Consider the following 7,623-nt stretch of genomic DNA (forward strand, 5'->3'; position numbering starts at 1 on the left):
TCCGCAGGTCGAGCGGAAGGGCCTGTACTCTTGGGTATATCCTTTTTTCTCTTCTTTCTCTCTCTTTTCTCCTGGCTAGCCTCTACTCCCCCCTCTGTTTCTGACATGCTATCTTGTATCAAATGCCAAATGGACATCGTAACAAGCGCCATTAGCACAATTACCGCGGCTTTAGCCGCGCTCTCTAACCCGGAGGAATTAAAATCAAGCAGCATGCCTCTCAGAGCTTACCTTGTCCTGCAGTTCTGAAACCTACCAGCTGTTGTAAGGTTCTCCCGGCATCCTGGGTTTTCGGCACCAGCTGTAGCCCGCGCAGTCATCTCGCCAGCATGAAGACACGCAGACACTAGGTTCCTTCTGCAGCAACGTTTATTGCCTCCTCCAGAGGGAAAAAAAGGGTCGAGCCAATAATCTGCACTGCTTATATACACCACAGCGCGGCGTGTCTGCCCATAATTGGCTGTTCGCTCATTACCCTATGTGACGCCCCAGAATGGGCAGTGACTCGGCATCTTTTCACTCTACGCACATGCGCAAACAGTTGTTTACTAGGCGTTGACAGTGGAAGTAGGCGCCATCTTGCCATGGCGAATGTCTCTCCAGCTCCACCGCTCCCCACACCATAGTGCTAGTCCTGCATGCGAGTCCAAGTTCTTCTCCTCCAGTGTAAGTCCAAGTCATTGTCCTTATACAAAGTGACAAGCAGGCTTAAGTAGCATACAGCAAGCAGGGCAGATGACAAGAGTCACGTAGGCAGGTGACAGTCACATCAAGGTCAGTGATCTTACTGACCAAGATCACATATCCAGTTGTGAAGCAGGGGGAAGAGCAATGCTGCCCCTCTCTGCTGGGGCTAATTTGGTATTCCTATGCTAATTCTCTGGGTCCTGCTGGAGGCAATGACTAGGAGGTTCCGACTTAACACTTTTAGCTAATGCCCTAGAGTGGAAGCCCTTCATTACTCTCTAATACGCAAAACATTTCTAACTATTGTGAACTATCTATTACCCTAAGGAATGTGCTAGACCTCTGTTGCTAGCTCTGGCGAGGCAGATTCCTTGAGAGAAATTCTAAGTTATGGACAGGTTGGTATTAAACTAGGATAGGTTGGTAACATTGTGTTGGCCAGGAAGCAATGTCCAATCTTAGCCACTTAGGAATCATTTCTTGGGATACCTTTATGCCTAAATATGAGGGCGTGTTGACGATTGGAAAGACTATTCTGGAACACGTTTGAGTTAGGAGATACCAGTAACTGTCTGAATATCCAGGAGGCACAGAACTCCTTTTGGATCCTTATTGCCTCTTATCCTTAATCAGGCTTTTATCCCCGATATTTTGGATGTGACTGGAGTAGACTAGTGTGCATGGAAAATTTATATATAAATAATTTATTATATATAATATATAAAATAACTTATTATATATTACTATATATCATATATTATATTATAATTATTTATTGGATCCCATTACAGATGGTTGTGAGCCACCATGTAGTTTCTAGGAATTGGACTCAGGACCTCTAGAAGAGCAGTCAGTGCTCTTAGCCGCTGAGTCATCTCTCCAGCCCCACCTGCCCCATTTTTAAGATGGAGTTTTGTTATGCTGCTCAACCTGGTCTTGAACTCACTGGCTCAGGTGATATTCCCACCTACACAGATGCATGCCGCCTTGCCCCATACTCCCACTACAGATAAGCACTGCCTTGATCAATTTGTTAGGTTCTTCTTCATCAACCCACTCACAAGGGCACTGCCCTCAGGACCCAATTCCTTCCCCAAAGTCCACTCCCTGACACTGTTGTAGGGATTACGTCTTTAGCAAACAGATTTGAGGAGGGGACATTGAAACCAGTGCACCAGATGTGATTTGTCACCTAGCATTGGTGTCAGAGTAAAAAAACCGATATAGACCTCTATGTTTTCAATATTAAAGATTCTTTCCAGGTTCAGTGGAGCAATGTGGTGAGATGGACTTCAGGTAATCTGGCTCTTTAATAAGGCCTGGTACTCACAGCCTGGGAAGGGGGAAGGCCAGAAGATCCAACGGTAACCCACAGAACAAAGGAACTCATAAACCTTAGAGGGTATAGGTTTCTGAGCTTACCAGAGTGAGGGTCTCTAAAGAGTGAAGGAGACAGGCTATCTGGCAGCTAATGTTATTGTTCCACCCTTCCTTGATACTGTCAAATGTTAAGAGTTTTGGCAGTTAGGGACCATATGGATAGCATGTAAGGCATGATTGATCCCCTCCACAGGGACAGCCTCTGCAGTTTAGCATTCACCCATTGGCTAGATGGATGCCAATGGGACTGAAGTCAGAAGGTAGGTGATGTGTGTGTGTGTGTGTGTGTGTGTGTGTGTGTGTGTGTGTGAGGGGGGAACTGTAGACAGTAGGTAGGTGATGTGGGGGACTGTAGTCAGTACTTAGGTGATGTGGGGCTTGTGGAGAACAGGTAGGTGATGTGTGTGGAGTTGTAGACAGTAGGTAGGTGATGTGTGTTGGTTATAGACAGTAGGTAGGTAATGTGTGTGTGGGGGTGTTATAGACAGTAAGTAGGTGATATGTGTGTGGAATTGAAGACGGTAGATGATGTGTGTTGGTTGTAGACAGTAGGTTGGTGAGGTGGCAGAGTTTGAGACAGTAGGTAGGTGATGTGGGGGATTGTAGGCAGTATGTAGATGATTTGGGGGGTGGAAGACAGTAGGTAGGTGATGTGGGGAGATGTTGTAGATAGTTGGTAGATGATGTGGGGGTTTGTAGACAGTAGGTGATAGGGAGTGGTTATAGACAGTAGTTAGGTGATATGGGAGAGTTGGGGACAGTAGGTAGGTGATGGAGGGGTTGTAGACAGTAGGTAGGTAATGTGAGGTATTGTAGATAGTAGGTAGGTGATGTGGGGGTATTGTAGACAATAGGTTGGTGATGTTTGGGGAGTTTTAGAGAGCATGTAGGTGATGTGTTGGGGATTTGTAGTCAGTAGGTAGATGATGTGGGGTGTTGTGGACAGTAGGTAGGTGAGGTGGGGGGGTTGTTGAGAGTAAGTAGGGATTTGTGGGGGTTGCAGACCATAGGTAGGTGATGTCTGGGTTTGGTAACAGTATGTAGGTGATGTTCAGGGGTGTTGGAGACAGTAGGTAGGTGATGTGGGGGCTTGAAGAGAGTAGGAATGTGTTGTAGGGGGCTGTATACAATAGGTAGGTGATGTGGGGGTTGTAGACAATAGGTAGGTGATGTGGGGGGTTGTAGACAGTAGGTAGGTGATGTGGGGGGTTGTAGACAGTAGGTAGGTGATGTGGGGGCTTGAAGAGAGTAGGAATGTATTGGGGGGAGTTGTAGACAATAGGTAGGTGATGTTTGTGGCAATTGTAGACAGTAGGTATGTGATGTGGGGGGCTGTATGCAGTAGGTATGTGATGTGTGTGGGAGTTGTAGACAGTAGGTAGATGATATGTGGGTAATTTCTTTGCACATTGGGTATTTATTTCCCTTGCATACAGCCCATTTGAAGTGCTTCCTGGGGCTGTTAGCTGTACCGATTTCTTTGCCCAGGCAGGAAGCTAGGAGTTGACAGGAACAGTCCAGAATAGAGACCCCAGGCTTAGAGAGATGCCTATAGCCACTAGGTACCTTTTTGCCTTGCTGTTGTGCATCTGAGGTACACAAACATAGTGATAATTTGATAACTTAAAACTCCATTTCATCAGCAAAGCACATAACACCTGGACCTCCGTCTTAGTGTAGTTAGAGCTGTGAAAAAAGACCATGACCAAACCAACTTGGGGAGGATAGGATTTATTCGGCTTAGCCTTCCACATCACTGTTCATCATCAGAGGTCAGGATGGGAACTCACACAGGGCAGGAACCTGCGGGCAGGAGCAGATGCTGAGGCCATGGAGAAGTGTTGCTTACTGGCTTACAGCGCATTGCTTGTTTAGGTTGTTTTCTTACAGTACTCAGGAACACAAACCCAGGAGTATTCCCACTCACAATGGGCTGGGTCCTCCACGTTTATCACTAGTTAAGAAAATGCCCCTCATGCTTGTTTAAAGCCCCATCAATTGAGGCTCCTTCTTCTCAGATGACTCTAGCCTGTGTCAAGTTGACAATAAAGCTCAGCCCAGATGCCCCACCTGCCTCACAGCCTGAACTGAGAAAGCAAGGCTTCTCAGCCAAAGCCAGCTTCATTAGGAGAGCTGGCCTCTGCAGAGAGTGTGGCCGAAGTCCACAACATAAAGGGAATTTCTCTCTGTCTTATAGGTTTGAGGGTGGAGCAGAGCATCCCATATTATGTAACCAAGCCTATGTGCTAGAAGTCTCAGAGAAAGGCACTGTATACGAGTAACGTTGGAGTTGGAGAGGTTGTGTAGTGGTTAAGAGCACTGGCAGTTCTCTATAAGAACACTTGGTTCACTTCCCAGCACCTACATGGTGGCAGCTCAGAATCCATTTGTCTACCCAGGGGCTCCAATGCTCCTTCTGGCCTCCTCAGACACCAGGCACACACATGGTGCGCAGATATGTATACAGGCAAAATACATGTTCACATGAAATAATAAAGTTGTTTTTTAAAAGCTAAAGTTGTAGGGCTCAGCAGTTACTAGCAGTGGCTGCTCTTGCAGAGGGCCTGTCATTGGGCAGCTCTCAACTACCTGGACTCCCAGCCCCAAAAGATCCAGTGCCCTCCTCTTCTGACCTATCAGAGTATCTATACATACACAGTACACATAGACACATACACAAATAAAAACACATCTTTAAATAGAGTAAACGTATAATTCAAGGTTATCGTGGACATGCGGTTACAGGAGGGTAGCTTGGCCATACCAGGTTGCAAGGTTCCTGTGAGAGCAATCAGTGGGGAGAAAGCAGCTAGCGGATCTGTAAGGATGGTGGGGAGAGCTCTGGAAAGTCACTCAAGTGACTTTATAAGTGACTGGCCTCTGAAGTGCTGAAGAAAAGCCAGCAGGTAAGTTTCCTCAGGCCTGTGGTGGGAGATAAGACATGTCTCTTTAACTCTCTTCCTGCCCACATCTGTCTCCTCAACGGCATCCCAAGGTAGACTCAGGTAGGCTATGTTTGCCACTGTTGGGGCTCAAGATGAAGTATCCTACGATAAAGCACCTGTGGGCATTTCTGAGCACACTCACTTATCTCTTAACAATAGAAATGCATCCTGAGGAATGCACTGCCAGGCCATCTGATCTGAATGCATCTCATGCAGCAGGCATCCTGCCCCACACCTGAAGAGAAAGGTTGTCATATATAGACACAGAATAACAGGCATGCCAGATCCTTCAGTGTACCGCAGAGCATGGAGGAACATACCCGTAGTCACAGCACTGGGAAGTAGAGAAGGAGGAGGAGGAAGAGGACTAGTTCAAGATCATCCTCAGTAAAGTTTCAAGTTGGAGGTTTCCATGGCTACACAGAGAAACATAGTCTCAAGAAACAAGCAGGCAAACAAACCAACAGGCAGTTCCAAATCAAACCAACCTGACCGACCAACCTACCCACTCTTTCCCAGGCTTTCTTCCTTACTGCTCCTGAATTACCTAAGACTAGTGATATGAGTTTATGATGTTTGCCTCTTGTTGTCTAGCCGATAGATTTGAAAATCATCATGTGACTCTGAACCTGCCTCACTGGCTTCTTTCCCCACAATCCTCTTGGTAGAGGTCTGCAAGAACCTAGCCTGGTCAAGCGGGCTGCAGCTGCAAGGCCTTGTGCAGCCACCAGGGGTCAGCCTTCGCCAGGCCGTGAGCCCAGAGACTCAGTTCAGGCTGAAGCTCCACTTTGGTCTTTCAGTTTGGGTTCCTGGGACGCCATCCTACAGAAGTAACCAGCACCCCTGTATCTTGCTGGTCCCAGAGGGAAATGTGAGGTCAAAATCGGGTTATAGAAGTAAGGCTGTCGTATAAACCAGTTACATCTGAATTCTCTGTCTCCTCTCAATTCTGTTATACACACATGTATATAAACTAAAATACATATATATATATATACATATATATGTATATATACACATATATGTGTGTATGTATATGTATATGTATGTATGCGTATATATATGTATATATACATGTATATATATACACACACATATATGTATACACACACACACACATATATATACATGTATATATATGTTTGGGTTATTTGTTCATTTGTTTTGTTTTTAAGACAGGTTTTCACTATGTAGCCTTGGCTAATCTAGAATCTCCTCTATAGACCAGGCTGACTTTAAAGTCACAGAGGTCTGTCTACCTCTGCCTCCCAAGGGCTGGGATTAAAGGTGTGTACAACCATGCCCAGCTACAATCAACTGAAAACAAATAGCAATGTTTACAACCTACAATTCCAAACTTTTGGCCTCCAAACTCTCAAGTTGTAGCCTTCAGTCTGAGTAGATTTCATCAAGTCCTCACTGGAATACCCACCATAGGTCATGCTTTTCTCTCTGGCCTCCAGCTGCTCATGAGGCCTGTGCAGGTCTGATGGGCCTAGCCAGTGAGCACAAGCCGAATGCTGTGTTCAGTATTGTTTTGTACTGGTTTTGAAACAGCCCCTGTGAAGCTGCTTTTGTTGAAAGGCCCTGACTTCCTGTGTGAGCCCACAGATGACTGATGGCAGGGCACTATCTCTGCATATGTCTCTGTTCCCTTTACCGTGGCAGAGGACCCTGAGATAGCTCGTGATCCTAAACCTGCAGACATCCTGGCTCCCAGGAAAAGCAAAACTTGAGTGGGCAGACCCCGCCTCCAGAGGAGGCAGGAGTGAACATCACCCAAGATCTGACTTGTCCCTCAGATTAGACCTTCAGACCACTTTTGCAGGACTCAGACAGACCGAGACAAGACAGGCAGAGCCACACCTTGACTAGGACTCCTGACCTTGGCAGATCCATCTTTTGTGAGTTTGAAGCCAGCCTGATCTAGATAGTGAATTCTAGGCCAGCCAGGTCTGCGCATGGCTGCGCCTTGACCCTTGCCAGAACCCATCCTCTGTTTAAACCTCAACTATTTGCTGATAGGGACATCTACCATCAGCCAGATGACCCACACGGTAAAAGGAGGTGACTCCTCCAAGTTGTCCTCTGACATTCCTTCATACACATTCACTCTGTGTGTGTGTGTGTGTGTGTGTGTGTGTGTGTTGTATATGGATGTGTAGGTCACTGGGCTTTTTGTTGTCTGTTCTTCCTCCTAATGTGGTCACATTGAAAAAAAAAATCTCCTTGGTTGAGCATGATGGCACACTCTTCCTTTTTTTTTTTTGGTCTTTTTGAGATAGGGTTTCTCTGTGTAGTCCTAGTCCTGGCTGTCCTGGAACTCACTCTGTAGAACAGGCTGACCTCGAACTCAGAAATCCGCCTGCCTCTGCCTCCCAAGTGCTGGGATTAAAGGTGTGCGGGTGGCACACTCTTTTGATCCCACCACTTGGGAGGTAGAGGCAGGTTGATATTTTGTGACTTTGAAGACAGCTTGATCTAGATAGTGAATTCTAGGCCAGCCAGAGCTACATAGTGAGACTCTGCTGAGAGAGAGAGAGAGAGAGAGAGAGAGAGAACGGATAATGTCTTAGTCAGGGTTTCTATTCCTGCACAAACATCATCACCA

Source organism: Mastomys coucha, unplaced genomic scaffold (genome assembly GCF_008632895.1).
Source record: "Mastomys coucha isolate ucsf_1 unplaced genomic scaffold, UCSF_Mcou_1 pScaffold6, whole genome shotgun sequence".
Lineage (NCBI taxonomy): Eukaryota > Metazoa > Chordata > Mammalia > Rodentia > Muridae > Mastomys > Mastomys coucha.